General features: G+C 45.9%; 1 long non-coding RNA gene across 1 annotated transcript in view; it reads left to right on the top strand.

Moving 5' to 3' along the window:
• Positions 1-19,037, top strand: part of LOC139754480 (uncharacterized) — a 120,986-nt gene that overhangs the window by 24,941 nt on the left and 77,008 nt on the right. The window contains exon 2 of the long non-coding RNA XR_011713894.1: positions 10,308-10,438. This is a non-coding gene — a long non-coding RNA (uncharacterized lncRNA). The remainder of the gene's footprint in view (positions 1-10,307; positions 10,439-19,037) is intronic.

Here is a 19,037-nt window from a genome sequence, read left to right as displayed (position 1 = left end):
GGCACAACCCTCAGCCACCCTTCCTTACCTCACTCCAACAGGGACTGCTGAACATGTAAACACGAGCCCAGGTAGACCCCTCCTTTTGTGTGTGTGTGTGTGTGTGTGTGTGTGTGTGTGTGTAGTCTGGGTTGCCATACCACCATCTGGACCTGTTGGTCTGTGGTTCATCTCATCTAGAGCAGCTGGAAGTCCTTATAAAGTAGTTGTTGTTCTTCCTCACCAGAGGCCGGCTTGGTGATCCTATGGAAGGCTGTCGGTCAACATTGGCCTCCAAGTCTATTTTCTCCACTCGTTCCGTTCCTCGAGTCCTTGTGTTCAGCAGCTTTCCCCCAGAGTCTTCCATCCTCTGTCAAGCAAGCGCTTGATGCCTTTGATCCATTTCATTCTTGGATATCCTGCTGGATGCCTTCCATCAAGAGTCCAATCTTACGTTTTTTTCCTTTCTATGTATAGGGTAACACCACCTCACTTTGCCTCCAGCTATTTCCAGTACAGTTGCAACGTATATATATCCTCTATTATCCTGGAGTTTCTCGTCTTATCCGTTCTCATTATTACTCAGACTAGCGTCAGTGCTTTCATCTCGGAAGCCTGGGTCAGCGAGCATGTGTCAACGTGTGTTTACACGGGAAAGACACACAGGAGGAGGTGGATTGCCCCACAGCTGGATTGTCTGAAGGAAGAAGGAGTTTAACTTCACAAGAAAATGTAATTAATCTCAGCCGGTTTTTTTCAGCTGTTACCGACTCCCCGCTACGGCACATTAGCCTTCTAGTGTTCCCCGTTAGCGCCGTCGTTGATACAGTTTATTTCTGGCGTTTTTCTCATTGTATACCTGAATCTATAACGTTTTTGTCTAAACGACTTTTGAAGGTATTCATAGGCTTAGCATTAACTACGTCTGACTCTAACTTATTCCAATGCTCAAAGAAGCTTTTCCCACGTACGTAATATATTTTTCTACCCTTGAGTTTTATTCCATTTGTCCTGGTAACCGTATTTTCTTGTATTTCGAAAAGATGTTCATAATCTACTTTATCGAACTTGTTCAAATTTTTGAACACTTGGGTTAAGTCGCCGCGAAGTCTATCTTTTTTAAGTGAGAAGAGATCCAATTATTTTAGCCTCTCTTCGTATGTCAGTTTTCTAAGATATGGGATAAATTTTGTCGTGCGTCTTTGTACTTGCTCTAACTTTTCCTCGTTCTTTTGATAGTTTGGGGGCCAAAACTGGGCTGCATATTTACGGTGTGGCCTTACTAGTGTGAAAGTGTGAAAATTGTTTCTGGTGTCTTGTAATCTAAGTTCCTGGCTGTGAAACCTAACATTTGGTTACTTTTTTACTTGCTGCTTGATACTGTTTAGTGTACTTCAAATTGTTGCTAACAACAACTCCAAGGTCCTTTTCTTCATTTACTTTAGTTAGAGAGTTTCCGAATAGTTTGTAGTCGTAATATATATTCCTGTCTCCAAAGTGCATAACTTTACACTTGCCTAAACTTCATTTGCCATCTGTCAGTTAAGATCTCTTTGAATCATTTCCCACTCTTTCATCCTAACGTCTAGTTTCTCCATGGCTTCACTGTTTTTCCTAACACCTACCGAAAGCCTATCAAACACGTCGCAGAACAATCAAGAAGTGTACTCACCTTCTTCTCTGAGGAGAAAATCCCTGGTGAACTCCTAATGGCATCTAGAGCAGGCAACTCGTGAAGCTGGAACTATGTTTCTGATCCACATACTAAAATGGGTCTTAGACTAGTGCTTATACATCATTGTTCTATATTCTACTACACACGTTTATCCTTCGCGATTGTCTATGGCATATTGAACTTTGCATTGTACTTAATAATTATCTTGTTTATTTCCATCTGTTGCAGATTTTGATTGTTAGACATTGCTCCAAAATATCTGGACTTGCTGACTTGTTATAGATGGTGATCTGCGATGTATGTTCGCCACCTCCTCTTTCTAATTTATTAATCTTCACATTATCTTTATTCAGTCTTACCACCAGTCCAGTGCATAATGTATGTCTGATCTCGTTTCTAGTTATGATTGCCACACCATCATCATTTGCCGAAGTTATCTCCCATGTATCTTTGCTTCAAGCCTCTCAATGCGATCTAATTTTGAGTTTACGTTCGTAATGATGATATATTTGTGTATACTTTTTCTCCCCCATCCCTGGGGATAGGGGAAAAAGAATACTTCCCACACATTCCTCACGTGTCATATAAGGCGACTAAAGGGGACGGGAGCGGGAGACTGGAAACCCTCCCCTCCTTGTATTTTAACTTTCTAAAAGGGGAAACAGAAGAAGGAGTCACGCGGGGAGTGCTCATCCTTCTCGAAGGCTCAGATTGGGGTGTCTAAATGTGTGTGGATGTAACCAAGATGAGAAAAAAGGAGAGATAGGTAGTATGTTTGAGGAAAGGAAACTGAAGGTTTTGGCTCTGAGTGACACGAAGCTAAAGGGTAAAGGGGAAGAGTGGTTTGGGAATGTCTTGGGAGTAAAGTCAGGGGTTAGTGAGAGGACAAGAGCAAGGGAAGGAGTAGCACTACTCCTGAAACAGGAGTGGTGGGAGTATGTGATAGAGTGCAAGAAAGTAAACTCTAGATTGATATGGGTAAAACTGAAAGTGGATGGAGAGAGATGGGTGATTATTGGTGCATATGCACCTGGGCATGAGAAGAAAGATCATGAGAGGCAAGTGTTTTGGGAGCAGCTGAGTGAGTGTGTTAGTAGTTTTGATGCAGGAGATCGGGTTATAGTGATGGGTGATTTGAATGCAAAGGTGAGTAATGTGGCAGTTGAGGGAAAAATTGGTGTACATTGGGTGTTCAGTGTTGTAAATGGAAATGGTGAAGAGCTTGTAGATTTATGTGCTGAGAAAGGACTGGTGATTGGGAATGCCTGGTTTAAAAAGAGAGATATACATAAGTATACGTATGTAAGTAGGAGAGATTGCCAGAGAGCGTTATTGATTACGTGTTAATTGAAAGGCGCGCGAAAGAGAGACTTTTGGATGTTAATGTGCTGAGAGGTGCAACTGGAGGGATGTCTGATCATTATCTAGTGGAGGTGAAGGTGAAGATTTGTAGAGGTTTTCAGAAAGGAAGAGAGAATGTTGGGGTGAAGGAGACTTATGTGAGGAAGTACCAGGAAAGACTGAGTACAGAATGGAAAAAGGTGAGAACAAAGGAGGTAAGGGGAGTGGGGGAGGAATGGGATGTATTTAGGGAAGCAGTGATGGCTTGCGCAAAAGATGCTTGTGGCATGAGAAGCGTGGGAGGTGGGCAGATTAGAAAGGGTAGTGAGTGGTGAATGAAGAAGTCAGATTATCAGTGAAAGAGAAGAGAGAGGCATTTGGACGATTTTTGCAGGGAAATAATGCAAATGAGTGGGAAATCTATAAAAGAAAGAGGCAGGAGGTCAAGAGAAAGGTGCAAGAGGTGAAAAAGAGGGCAAATGAGAGTTGGGGTGAGAGAGTATCATTAAATTTTAGGGAGAATATAAAAATGGAAGGAGGTAAATAAAGTGCGTAAGACAAGGGAACAAATGGGAACCTCAGTGAAGGGGGCTAATGGGGAGGTGATAACAAGTAGTGGTGATGTGAGAAGGAGATAGAGTGAGTATTTTGAAGGTTTGTTGAATGTGTTCGATGATAGAGTGGCAGATATAGGGTGTTTTGGTCGAGGTGATGTGCAAAGTGAGAGGGTTAGGGAAAATGATTTGGTAAACAGAGAAGAGGTACTAAAAGCTTTCCAGAAGATGAAAGCCGGCAAGGCAGCGGGTCTGGATGGTATTGCAATGGAATTTATTAAAAAAGGGAGTGACTGTATTGTTGACTGGTTGATAAGGTTATTTAATGTATGTGTGACTCATGGAGAGGTGCCTGAGGATTGGCGAAATGCTTGCATAGTGCAATTGTACAAAGGCAAAGGGGATAAGAGTGAGTGCTCCAATTACAGAGGTGTAAGTTTGTTGAGTATTCCTGGGAAATTATTTGGGAGGGTATTGATTGAGAGGGTGAAGGCTTGTACAGAGCATCAGATTGGGGAAGAGCAGCGTGGTTTCAGAAGTGGTAGAGGATGTGTGGATCAGGTGTTTGCTTTGAAGAATGTATGTGAGAAATATACATATATACATATATACACATGTACATAATTCATACTTCCCGCCATTATTCATTCCCGTCGCCACCCCGCCACACATGCAATGACACCCCCTCCCCCCACACGCGCGCGAGGCAGCACTAGGAAAAGACAACAAAGGCCACATTCGGTCACACGCAGTCTCTAGCTGTCATGTATAATGTACCGAAACCACAGCTCCCTTTCCACATCCAGGCCCCACAAAACTTTTCATGGTTTACATGCCCTGGTTCAATCCATTGACAGCACGTCGACCCCGGTATACCACATCGTTCCAATTCACTCTGTTCCTTGCACGCCTTTCACCCTCCTGCATGTTCAGGCCCCGATCACTCAAAATCTTTTTCACTCCATCTTTCCACCTCCAATTTGGTCTCCCACTTCTCCTCGTTCCCTCCACCCCTGACACATATATCCTCTTTCAATCTTTCCTCACTCATTTTCTCCATGTGATCAAACCATTTCAAAACACCCTCTTCTGCTCTCTCAACACACTTTTCACTACCACATATCTCTTACCCTTTCATTACTTACTCGATCAAACCATCTCACACCACATATTGTCCTCAAAAATCTCATTTCCAACACATCCACCTTCCTCCGCACAACCCTATCTATAACCCACGGCTCGCAACCATATAACATTGTTGGAACCACTATTCCTTCAAGCATACCCATTTTTGCTTTCCGAGATAATGCTCTCGACTTCCACACATTCTTCAATGCTCCCAGAACCTTCGCCCCCTCCACCACCCCGTGACTCACTTCCGCTTCCATGATTCCATCCACTGCCAAATCCACTCCAGATATCTAAAACACTTCACTTCCTCCAGTTTTTCTCCATTCAAACTCACCTCCCAATTGACTTGTCCCTCAACCCTACTGTACCTAATAACCTTGCTCTTATTCACATTTACTCTCAGGTTTCTTCTTTCACACACTTTACCAAACTCAGTCACCAGCTTCTGCAGTTTCCCAGCCGAATCAGCCACCAGCGCTTTACCATCAGCGAACAACAACTGACTCACTTTCTTAGCCCTCTCATCCACAACAGACTGCATACTTGCCCCTCTCTCCAAAACTCTTGCATTTACCTCCCTAACAACCCCATCCATAAACAAATCAAACAACCATGGAGACATCACGCACTCCTGCCGCAAACCGACATTCACTGTAAACCAATCACTTTCCTCTCTTCCTACTCGTACGCAAGCCTTACATCCTCGATAAAAACTCTTCACTGCTTCCAGCAACTTGCCTCCCACACCATATACTCTTAATACCTTCCACAGAGCATCTCTATCAACTCTATCATATGCCTTCTCCAGATCCATAATGCTACATACAAATCCATTTGTTTTTCTAAGTATTTCTCACATACATTCTTCAAAGCAGACACCTGATCCACACATCCTCTACCACTTCTGAAACCACACTGCTCTTCCCCAATCTAATGCTCTGTACATGCCTTCACCCTCTCAATCAATACCCTCCCATATAATTTCCCAGGAATACTCAACAAACTTATACCTCTGTAATTTGAACACTCACCTTTATCCCCTTTGCCTTTGTACAATGGCACTATGCAAGCATTCCGCCAATCCTCAGGCACCTCACCATGAGCCATATATACATTGAATATCCTCACCAACCAGTCAACAACAGTCACCCCCCTTTTTATAAATTCCACTGCAATACCATCCAAACCCGCTGCCTTGCCGGCTTTCGTCTTCCGCAGAGCTTTCACCACCTCTTCTCTGTTTACCAAACCATTCTCCCTGACCCTCTCACTTCGCACACCACCTCGACCAAAACACCCTATATCTGCCACTCTATCATCAAACACATTCATCAATTCTTCAAAATACTCACTCCATCTCCTCACATCACCAGTACTTGTTATTACAACCCCATTAGCCCCCTTCACCGATGTTCCCATTTGGTATCTTGTCTTACGCACTTTATTTACCTCCTTCCAAAACATCTTTTTATTCTCCCTAAAATTTAACAATACTCTCTCACCCCAACTCTCATTTGCCCTCTTTCTCACCTCTTGCACCTTTCTCTTGACCTCCTGCCTCTTTGTTTTATACATCTCCCACACATTTGCACTTTTTCCCTGTAAAAATCGTCCAAATGCCTCTCTCTTCTCTTTCACTAATAATCTTACTTCTTCATCCCACCACGCTCTACCCTTTCTAATCTGCCCACCTCCCACGCTTCTCATGCCACAAGCATCTTTTGCGCAAGCCATCACTGCTTCCCTAAATACATCCCATTCCTCCCCCACGCCCCTTACATCCTTTGCTCTCACCTTTTTCCATTCTGCACTCAGTCTCTCCTGGTACTTCCTCACACAAGTCTCCTTCCCAAGCTCACTTGCTCTCACCACTCTCTTCACCCCAACATTTTCTCTACTTTTCTAGAAACCTCTACAAATCTTCACCTTTGCCTCCACAAGATAATGATCAGACATCCCTCCAGTTGCACCTCTCAGCACATTAATACCCAAAAGTCTCTCACGCGCTTATCAATTAACACGTAATCAATAACGCTCTCTGGCCATCTCTCCTACTTACATACGTATACTTATGTATATCTCGCTTTTTAAACCAGGTATTCCCAATCACCATTCCTTTTTCAGCACACAAATCTACAAGCTCCTCACCATTTCCGTTCACAACACTGAACACCCATTCCCTCAACTGCCACATTACTCACCTTTCCATTCAAATCACCCATCACTGTAACCCGATCTCGTGCATCAAAACTACTAACACACTCACTCAGCTGCTCCCAAAACACTTGCCTCTCATGATCTTTCTTCTCATTCCCAGGTGCACAGGCACCAATAATCACCCATCTCTCTCCATCCACTTTCAGTTTTACCCATATCAATCTAGAGTTTACTTTCTTACACTGTATCACATACTTCCACCACTCCTGTTTCAGGAGTAGTGCTTCTCCTTCCCTTGCTCTTGTCCTCTCACTAACCCCTGACTTTACTCCCAAGACATTCCCAAACCACTCTTCCCCTTTACCCTTTAGCTTCGTGTCACTCAGAGCCAAAACATCCAGGTTCCTTTCCTCAAACATACTACCTATCTCTCCTTTTTTCACATCTTGGTTACATCCACACACATTTAGACACCCCAATCTGAGCCTTCGAGGAGGATGAGCACACCCCGCGTTACTCCTTCTTCTGTTTCCTCTTTTAGAAAGTTAAAATACAAGACGGGGAGGGTTTCTAGCCCCCAGCTCCCACCCCATATCATCCAAAAAAAAAAAAAAAATAAACAAAATTCATCATTAAATGATGAATGTAAATGATGAGGGTGAACAACCAGTAAGACAAGGACCTGGTGAGACCCCAACAAGCGTCTGGTGCGTCATAATGAGGCAAATTCTCCTTCATTACGCAGGCCACAATTGGCCTCCTGGTGGGTTAACTAGGAGATGAATGTCGTCTTTTCCAATCATCTACCAAGACTGTCATTGTACCCGCTCCTCTCACTTCCGCAGGGATGAATCAATCACATGTAGTACGTCCAAGCCTCTCCCTCTCTCTCTCCCTCTCTCTCTCTCTTCCCCTCACAGTCGCCTCCTGAAGGTGTCACACACACACACACAGACTGCTCCCTCCAGAGGGGGAATCTAGACCGATTGCTCTCAACTGACGCGCATCGTTCGCTTTCCCGCTCTGCTTACGGGGTGTTTGTTGTTGTGTCCCGTGTATTTCTACAGGATGTCTTGGGGGTGTACAGCGATGCCCGTTTTCTTTTCCTTTTTGTCATTTCTTTAGTATATCTTGGGGGTCTACAGTGACGCCCGTTTTCTTTTCTTATCTTCTTTTTCATTTCTCGTCTCTCAGTCCGCTCAGTGCATCAGCGTCAGTGCGACGTCCGCTCAGTACATCAGCGTCAGTACAGCGTCCGCTCAGTACATCAGCGTCAGTGCGACGTCCGCTCAGTACATCAGCGTCAGTGCAGCGTCCACTCAGTACATCAGCGTCAGTGCAGCGTCCGCTCAGTACATCAGCGTCAGTGCGACGTCCGCTCAGTACATCAGCGTCAGTGCGACGTCCGCTCAGTACATCAGCGTCAGTACAGCGTCCGCTCAGTACATCAGCGTCAGTGCGACGTCCGCTCAGTACATCAGCGTCAGTGCAGCGTCCGCTCAATACATCAGCGTCAGTACAGCGTCCGCTCAGTACATCAGCGTCAGTGCAGCGTCCGCTCAGTACATCAGCGTCAGTGCAGCGTCCGCTCAGTACATCAGCGTCAGTGTAGCGTCCGCTCAGTACATCAGCGTCAGTGCGACGTCCGCTCAGTACATCAGCGTCAGTGCGACGTCCGCTCAGTACATCAGCGTCAGTGCGACGTCCGCTCAGTACATCAGCGTCAGTACAGCGTCCGCTCAGTACATCAGCGTCAGTGCAGCGTCCGCTCAATACATCAGCGTCAGTGCGACGTCCGCTCAGTACATCAGCGTCAGTGCAGCGTCCGCTCAGTACATCAGCGTCAGTGCAGCGTCCGCTCAGTACATCAGCGTCAGTGCAGCGTCCGCTCAGTACATCAGCGTCAGTGCAGCGTCCGCTCAGTACATCAGCGTCAGTGCAGCGTCCGCTCAGTACATCAGCGTCAGTGCAGCGTCCGCTCAGTACATCAGCGTCAGTGCAGCGTCCGCTCAGTACATCAGCGTCAGTGCAGCGTCCGCTCAGTACATCAGCGTCAGTGGGACGTCCGCTCAGTACATCAGCGTCAGTGCAGCGTCCGCTCAGTACATCAGCGTCAGTGCAGCGTCCGCTCAGTACATCAGCGTCAGTGCGACGTCCGCTCAGTACATCAGCGTCAGTGCGACGTCCGCTCAGTACATCAGCGTCAGTGCGACGTCCGCTCAGTACATCAGCGTCAGTGCAGCGTCCGCTCAGTGCATCAGCGTCAGTGCAGCGTCCGCTCAGTACATCAGCGTCAGTGCAGCGTCCGCTCAGTACATCAGCGTCAGTGTAGCGTCCGCTCAGTACATCAGCGTCAGTGCGACGTCCGCTCAGTACATCAGCGGCAGTGCGACATCCGCTCAGTACATCAGCGTCAGTGCAGCGTCCGCTCAGTACATCAGCATCAGTGCGACATCCGCTCAGTACATCAGCGTCAGTGCAGCGTCCGCTCAGTACATCAGCGTCAGTGCGACGTCCGCTCAGTACATCAGCGTCAGTGCGACGTCCGCTCAGTACATCAGCGTCAGTGCAGCGTCCGCTCAGTACATCAGCGTCAGTGCGACGTCCGCTCAGTACATCAGCGTCAGTGCAGCGTCCGCTCAGTACATCAGCGTCAGTGCGACGTCCGCTCAGTACATCAGCGTCAGTGCAGCGTCCGCTCAGTACATCAGCGTCAGTGCGACGTCCGCTCAGTACATCAGCGTCAGTGCAGCCCATAATGACGTCACGTGACGTCATGTAGCATCATTGCCAACGATATATATTTTGTGGTATTTTACGGACGGTGGAACCTGGGTTAGGGAGTGTGGCTTTTCGGTAACTTGTGTGGGTCTGTGAACAAGACCAAAGTAATAGACCAAAGTAATTGAACTGGTTCGAAATTATTGTGTTCTTTAGGGCAATTTATCATCTTCAGAGGCGAAATTTGCTGTTAGGTAGGGCAATAAATGAAAGCAGATGGTAAGTACTCATTAATGTCATTAGTATTTTGATTACACTTATGTACATGTTAGAATGATCGTATCGGTCAAGCGTGGTCCTTATTTTCATAATTACAGTATAGCTTAATGCCTATCTTCATGACAATTACAGTATAGGCCCAGTACCCACTTTCTGTACTAACTACTCATTTATTGATGACCTATTAATGTTATTGACATCAAGTAATGAAAGAACAGACGAGCTGATTCGTCGTCATGGATCCAAACATTATGGCAACCTTCGTCCCTTCTATATAGACCTGTAAACTTTGCCATCTCCAAACATCACTGACTTCAAACTGTGTTGGACGTGTGTGTACACAGGGGATCAACACTCCACTGCCACACGTCACTGGGATGTGTACATTGATTTTGAACGTACAATTCACTGATCCTCGAGGGATCCCCGGGTAAACATGGACTTTTCAAGAGGTTCTTCCTTCTTTCCAGGCAACTGTCCAGCGTTACTCAGGGGCGTGTCATCCCCGGGGAGTGTGCCAGAGGAGAAGGTCCTGCTGTAGGGCGTCGTCAGCGGATCCCAGCTCCCCTTGTGCGCCAGGTATAATCATCGTCCGCGCCAGGTGAGCTATTGAAGTTCTCTGGCGCTTTACACTGGCCAGCGAACCTTCCCCCTAGCGCCAATCTTCAAGGTTGAAATCGCTTCGTCGTAATACGCTGTTAGAGGGAAAGGCGGAGTTGGGAGGGTGGTTAGATAAGGGAGGGAAGGACTTGAGGAGGGTCGGTGGTAATACGTAGTTAGAGGGAAAGGGGGAGATGGGAGGATAGTTAGATGAGGAAGTGAAGGACTTGAGGAGGGTCGGTGGTAATACGTAGTTAGAGGGAAAGGTGGAGATGGGAGGATGGTTAGATAAGGGAGGGAAGGACTTGGAGAGGGTCAGCGATGGGCGTGAAGGACAATGTTCAGGAGACGTGTTTTCGATGTGTTCCTCCACACTTCCCGGCAGACCCTGGTTGTGGGAGATAGTGATGATGTTTTCCCTCAATAGTGAAGATAGTTAAGATAACACACTGAGTCCCCATCACCAGAGGTTACCCCAGGGACGACTTGTACCCCCACACCACCACAAGACGTTCTTTAGGAGTGTGTACGACGTACCCCACCACAAGACGTCCCTCAGGGTCAAGCCATGCCCTACCACCAGACGTTACCCTGGGGCGAGTCACACGCCTCGCCAGAAGGGTTAACGCCGCCCCCCCCCCTCTCTCTCTCTCTCTCTCTCACACATAACGTCACACCTTCTTGATCCAATTATTCAAATTTACTCTTTTTTCCTTCTTTCATCGAGAGAGCCACACGAGGGCGACAGTTTCAAAGTAGACTCTCGTCACGAACACCTCCGGCTGGTGACTGGGAACCACCTCATTACCATCTGCTACACTCGTCCCTCTTGGGAAGCAGAGGAGTTGATACGTAACCCATTGGGCACGACGGGACGACCCTGAGGTGTTATGGCTTGATCTTAGGCACGACGGGACGACCCTAAGGTGTTATGGTTTGATTTTAGGCACGACAGTACGACCCTAAGGTGTTATGGCTTAATTCTAAGCATGACGGTACGACCCTAAGGTGTTATGACTTGATCTTGGGCACGACGGTACGACCCTAAGGTGTTATGGCCTGACCTTGGACACGACGGTACGACCCTAAGGTGTTATGGCTTGATCTTGGACACGACGGGACGACCCTAAGGTGTTATGGCTTGATCTTGGGCACGAAGGTACGACCCTAAGGTGTTATGGTTTGATCTTGGACACGACGGTACGACCCTAAGGTGTTATGGCCTGATCTTGGGCACGACGGGACGACCCTAAGGTGTTATGGCTTAATTCTAAGCATGACGGGACGACCCTAAGGTGTTATGGCTTAATTCTAAGCATGACGGGACGACCCTTGAGCATGATGGCCCCCTAGTCTATTGAAAAGCCCCACAGACCTTTCCTTGGTTTTCATCCATCGCTTCATATACCCCGGCTCAGCCTATTGAAGGAAATGTCTCCCTCTGTATAACACATCACTCCCAGTTTGCTCTATCCCGTGCACGCACCACATTCTCCTGCATGTTCAAGCCCCGATACCTCAAAGCATCTTTCACTGCATATTTCCACCACCGTCTCCGTTCATATTTCGCTTTGTTCCTTCCACCTCCTACATGTATACTACCCTCGTAAATAGCCTCTCCACACTCATCCTCTCCATATGTCCAAACCATTTCAACACACTCTCTTCAGCTCTCTTATACACACTCCTCATCATGCTGTACCTCACTCTTACCCTATCATATCTCATTCTCTTAACCTTCCTCACACCAGATAATATCCTCAAACATCCAATTTCCAACATACTCACCCTCTCCCGTATCTGATATCATCTCATTGCTGACCACGATTCACACACGGGCCCACCCGAATTTCGTACCAAATGGGAACCTGGAACCATCTTACACTCTCCATATCAGGATTTCTGGTCTTAGTTTCTGTCTCATCAAAACGGGACTACCGGGCTAGTCCTGCCATCTTCTTACAAGCATAAGACTCCTGCTCAAACCTCGCTTATTTCCTTCACATAAGCTCTGTTGCCACCTCCTGTCTTCACAATCGTTTTTAAGTATAATCATGATATAGTCCAACTAACTTATGGCCCCCCTGGTCCTCGGCATCATTGGGTGCTAAGAATCTCTAGGTTTTCCGCCTAACTCTACTGCTAATGAGAGGGGAGGGCTCTGGCAGTAGTAGTGCCAGACCATCCCACGATCTTTCCCTCTCTGTTCGACCTTCCTCTTTCCTGCTCACTATACCAACATATGTGGCGTCTCTCTCTAGTAACCTCTCCTCAGTTGAATACCGTTTGTATAGACCTTCTCCTAATATCTTACCTCTCTCTGAGACATAATTGTCTAATGATGTTCTCACTCGTCCATTTTTCATATCTAACTATAACCTCCACTTACGATTCCGGTTCAAAGGTGGTGTTTGTGCTGATTCCAACATCAACACACCTGTTGCATTGCTCGAGGACCTTGAGTCTCCAAACTTTGATGTTATGTGGCTCAAGGTCTGTCTCCCTCCTACCAAACACTCCTCTATTTCGCTTATTGCTCACCTGATTCTACAAATTTCATATTTTTCTTTGACTAACAAAACTCCTGCCATGAGACTGTGGCATCCTCTCACCGAAAGCCGAGATTCTCTACTTAGGGAATTTCAGCTTTCACCATAGGGAATGGTTGAATTTCTCCCATGCGGATGGTGGAGGGATTGAAGCCCTCGCGTTCTCCATTCTCAATGATCTGGAGCAAATTATCTCCCACCCTTCCCATATTCCTGACCACTGTGACCACTCTCCTAATATTCTAGATTTGTTTCTCACCTCTAGTCCATCCCGCTGTAAGTACACAATCTCGCCCCCAACTGGTTCATCTGATCACACTCTCATAAATTGTATCTATTTGAACGGCACCTCCCCCTCCAGTTGCTCCTTCTAAGCGTTAATACTGGTACCTCAACATTGCTGCCTGGAATAACTTACGTAACTTCTTTTCTGTCTTGGGTAAATTACTGTCTCTTGTGTGGTGATGCTCCTGTCTCCGCCAAACTCATAGCAGAGATTATTCTTAAGGGAATGGAAGGAAGCATTTATCTCCTCTTCCTCCAAGACGACCTCTTCCTCCAATCCATGGTTCCAACCGTTCCTGTTCTGAGGCCATTCAGGCAAGGGATCAGGCATATCGGGATTGGAAACACTCTTCTTCCTCTGGCTCCTCATTCAGCATTTATCGCTGCTTGTAATCACTGAAAGTACGTTATCCTCGTCATCCACTGATAGGTCTTTCTGGTCTTTAGCTAAGAGCATCGCTAACCACTTCTGTCGCTCTACCTTCCCTTCGCTTTTCCGTTCTGACGGTACTATAGCTGTCTCTCCCGTAGACAAAGCGACTCTCTTCGGTTCCCGTTTCTTCTCCGACTCCATCTTGGATGACTCTAACATTCCTTTACCCCCTGTTGCTCCTCTTACTAATCCTATGCCTCTTCACGTAATCTCTTTTCGGACTGTCTGAAAAGCGCTTCTCTCTCTGGACACAAGCAAGGCTTATGGTCCTGATGGTATCCAACCACATGTACTGAAGGGGTGTGTTCCTCTGAACCTGCACCTGGGCTTGCTCGTCTATTCCATTTCTGTGTAAAAACCCAAACTCTTCCCTTTCTTCGGAAGCAGGCGTTGATACATCTCATCTCTAAGAAGGGTTACCGTTCTGACCCTACAACTATCGTCCTGTTGCTTTAACATCTACCATTTCCAAAGTCTTTGAATCCTTCTTCAACTCCTACAACCTTAAATACCTAGAAAATCACAGTCTTCTCTCTGATCACCAGTATGGCTTCCGTAAGGCGAGATCCACTGGTGATATTCTTTCCTATCTTACTAATGTCTGGTCATCATCCCTGAAAGATCTGGGGGAGTCATGTGTAGTTCCCCATGGCATATCAAAGCTTTTTACAAAGCATCTCTGAGCACACTCTTCTGGCTTCCCTCCCTCACTTTGCTCCTTCATATCTAGCTTCCTCTCTGACCGATCTGTCTCCGTGATTATTGATGGATCAGCCTCTCAAGGTTCTAACGCGTCCCCTACACTTCTTTTTTTTTTTCAACGATTTCCTCTCCTCCACAAATACTCAGATGCACTCATACGCTGACGACTCAACACTTCATTCATCCATTCATCTTCTCTCCCTCGATCTGTATCTCGTCTTGACACAGCTTCCTCACTAAACTCAGACTTGGGCAAGTTAATGGGGTACACAAAATCTTGTTAAGTTTAATGCGTCCAAGATCCAATTTCAACCCATCTCTATACCGAAAATCCTCTCACCTTTCCTCTCTCCGTTTACGGTCCTGTAATTCCACCTCTTGACTCAACAAACATACTTGGTATTACTGTAACATATCCACTCTTTCTTGGAAACCCCACATGACGAGAATAGCTTAGTCTGCCTCTAAGAAACTGGGTGTTTACATGTCGAAAGTTCATCTCTTCTGAACAGTTGCTCTGTTTATACAAGGGATTGATTCGTCCTTGTATGGAGTACTGCTCTCACATCTGGGGTGGTTTTAGCTCTGCATCCTTACTTGACAGAGCTGAGTCGAATGTGATCCGACTTACAAACTGTCCCAGGTTAACTTCCAAACTTGACCCCCTTGCCCTACGCCGCAATGTTGGTTCATTTTCCCTTTTCCATTAGTACTACTTTGGTTTTTGCTCCCGAGAGCTGGCTGCTTGTGTGCCCCCCATCCCTAGCTAGACCACGCGATACTCGTCAGAAGTTGCTGCGTCACATGATCACCGTGTGGAAATCACCAACTCAAGGGTAGGCCGTTTTGAAACCTACTTCTTTCCCTACACAGTTTGGAACTCTCTACCCTAATTATGACCTGGCACATTTCAAAGGACAGGTTTTCCACTTGTTCCAAAATTCTTAAATACTTTCGCTTGTCTCTTCTTTCATAATAGTCTCTATATTTTGGCTGAGGACCGGCTTTGATGTGGACTTTTATCTGTCACTGAAGCCTCCAACGTCAAATAGATCAGAGACGCTGTTTTAATTCACTGACGCTAACAGAGAAGGCGTAACAAAGATTTATATACCTGAACACTATATCGATATACTTATGGTCTGCCTAGAGGGTTGAAGTCTAAACACGGTCTTGAATCTCTCATCCGACGTCGATTTAAGCATCGGGTGGCACCAAACGCACTTAGCAACCGCTCGCTTCTGTGTTGTTATGCATCACCCTCGACCTGGTCGGGTGGGGGAAGGGGAGGAGAATGGAGGAATCAGGCGTATCAACATAACCAGTTTGTTGTGACTCTTTATTTGCCGATAATTATCTACATTTATACCACTGGAGTGTTGTGAAGACTTGATATAGAACTTATAGCAAACCTATAGTAACACGTTATTGGAGTGTTTTGGCTGAGGTGAATTTCGAAGAGAAAACGTATACAGACATGTTGGCATGCCTGTTAGGGTTGCCTGTTTTCGGTGTAGGTTGGAGAAATTTGATTCATGACTTATCTCATTATTCCCATGACTGATGACCTGTTGTGTAGATTTGTGGGGAAGATAGTGATGGTAATGTTAGTGGGTGAGGGCCATGGAGGGCCTGATAGCGGGGATGTTTTTTCAAAAATCCATTTAAGATGAATGTCAAATTAGTCTGGCATCATCTGTCCGAGTTCGAAATAGGTGGAGGCGGGAGGAGCGAACTGGTGATGGGAATTTACCGTCATGCGAATGTGTGTGTCGGGCACATGAGTCATGTGTGTGTGTGTGTGTTTATAATATGTGTATTACGGGAAGGAGTGGTTTTTTTCACACTGGTGTTGACCCATCTCATACTTGTATATAACACACAAACCTCCAACAGCCAGGATCGAACCCGGGACCCCTTGTGCAAGAGGCAGGCATGCTAACCGCTAGGCTAAGGGACTGTATAATAGGAAACAACTATTCGAAATACTAAGTACTCGAATACCCTTCGTCTCATAATGGTGAGCAACGGGGTCTATACCGGTTATTTCCGAACAGAACACATAGCCAGCTGATAGCGTTTTACCGAACCTAACTGTACAACGCGGAGGTATATGAATACGAATAAAGTGTATATGAACGCGCACCTTCATAGAACATACAAAGCTCCATCAGCCAGGATCGAACCTGGGAAAAAATGCAATTGAGTGGGAGAAGTATAAAAGAAAGAGACAGGAGGTCAAGAGAAAGGTGCAAGAGGTGAAAAAAAGGGCAAATGAGAGTTGGGGTGAGAGACTATCAGTAAATTTTAGGGAGAATAAAAAGATGTTCTGGAAGGAGGTAAATAGGGTGCGTAAGACAAGGGAGCAAATGGGAACTTCAGTGAAGGGCGTAAATGGGGAGGTGATAACAAGTAGTGGTGATGTGAGAAGGAGATGGAATGAGTATTTTGAAGGCTTGTTGAATGTGTCTGATGACAGAGTGGCAGATATAGGGTGTTTGGGTCGAGGTGGTGTGCAAAGTGAGAGGGTTGGGGAAAATGATTTGGTAAACAGAGAAGAGGTAGTAAAAGCTTTGCGGAAGATGAAAGGCGGCAAGGCAGCAGGTTTGGATGGTATTGCAGTGGAATTTATAAAAAAAGGGGGTGACTGTATTGTTGACTGGTTGGTAAGGTTATTTAATGTATGTATGACTCATGGTGAGGTGCCTGAGGATTGGCGGAATGCGTGCATAGTGCCATTGTACAAAGGCAAAGGGGATAAGAGTGAGTGCTCAAATTACAGAGGTATAAGTTTGTTGAGTATTCCTGGTAAATTATATGGGAGGGTATTGATTGAGAGGGTGAAGGCATGTACAGAGCATCAGATTGGGGAAGAGCAGTGTGGCTTCAGAAGTGGTAGAGGATGTGTGGATCAGGTGTTTGCTTTGAAGAATGTATGTGAGAAATACTTAGAAAAGCAAATGGATTTGTATGTAGCATTTATGGATCTGGAGAAGGCATATGATAGAGTTGATAGAGATGCTCTGTGGAAGGTATTAAGAATATATGGTGTGGGAGGCAAGTTGTTAGAAGCACTGAAAAGTTTTTATCGAGGATGTAAGGCATGTGTACGTGTAGGAAGAGAGGAAAGTGACTGGTTCTCAGTGAATGTAGGTCTGCGGCAGGGGTTGTGTGATGTCTCCATGGTTACCTCTGTCCATATGGTGAAGGTTCCTCAGACCTGCGTCCTCTGTGCCCTTCCCAATGAGATGATATTCTATCCACCAAGTCCCCTCCCCTCTCCTTATCCCCGCCTGATGAACCCACGTATGACCGTGTCAAATGTTTTCTGACAGTCCAGATATGAGCAATCCATCCAGCCTTCTCTCTTCGCCAATACTAAGCTCATTCTTGTAGTGATCTGAGAAGGTCATAAAACAAGAAACCATCTTTCCCTGGAGCCAGAGTGCCATCTGTCGCTCAGGTAATTACTTCTCTTAAGGAACCTATTCATCCATGTCCTTTTCCATGACCTTACACATCACATAGTCCTCCAGTCTGGTTCGTACTCCAGCGCCCCTTTTTCCCCAGTCTCCTTTCTTGAAGATAAGTACGACACATTTCCCTTCGCCACTCCCTGGCCACTCTGGCTTTCTCCAGCGATAGTTTGGACAGCATATCAAGAGGTTTATCTGTACATATCTTTGGCACATGTGGTGGAATGTCTTCCGAACCATGAGCCATGTATGGATGAAGACTCTTTCTAGCATTTTGTTAATGTAGTTTCAGGATATCTCATTGCTTTCTATAACCTCTTCCCCACTTTATCCCACTAGTGTTAAGGCTATAGTCTTCCACTGTGAAAACATTCTTGAATCTGTCCCTTCAGTTCCTCACATAGCTTTACGTCATCTTCTACAACTCCTGCAACTGAATCTCTTCGCCTAATCAGCTGCTACTTAATTGGCAATTGGCTCCTGATGGCGTTAATGGGAAAGTTTAGGATCATCAGTAGCCTTGATTACAATATTCTCTCTCTCTCTCTCTCTCTCTCTCTCTCTCTCTCTCTCTCTCTCTCTCTCTCTCTCTCCCAAGCCTCTCTACTTTCCTCTTACCCTGCAATACTCGTTCGTTGTTCTGCTTTCCCTCTCAAATCCTGGCTGGCCGGAGCGCCACCTGTGTGTCTCTTTGCCACAGCATTGCTCGAAGCTCCTTTGTTAATTGACATCTTTTTTTATTGACTCCTTCCTCTCCCGTTTTTCCCCCAATCTTTCTTCCTTCTTTGAGGCAAAAATGGAGTCCATGTCCTCACTCTTTCATTCTGGATTTCACAACACCTTTCACCACAGCGCCCTCTGGTTCATAGATATTGGAATGCGTTACGAAATTTGTTTAGAAATTGTGGAGTTTTAAAAGTGTCACTAGTAAAAGATTCTCCCTCCTCTTTTCATCTTGTCTCGTCTCTGCTCTTTTTTATGGAGCATTACTGAACCACTTTGCCAGCTGGTGTATCATACATGGTATTCTCAGTATCCATTTCATTATACGCTGGCAGACACAAGGAAAGATGAGACATACGAAAATCCGAGGGCTTTCGTTTGGTAATTCATGTCTTCAGGGATACAGAAATCAATTCATTACATCTGAAACCT

Source organism: Panulirus ornatus, chromosome 17 (assembly GCF_036320965.1).
Source record: "Panulirus ornatus isolate Po-2019 chromosome 17, ASM3632096v1, whole genome shotgun sequence".
In the NCBI taxonomy this organism is placed as follows: domain Eukaryota; kingdom Metazoa; phylum Arthropoda; class Malacostraca; order Decapoda; family Palinuridae; genus Panulirus; species Panulirus ornatus.
This window is presented reverse-complemented; position numbering and strand designations above follow the sequence as displayed.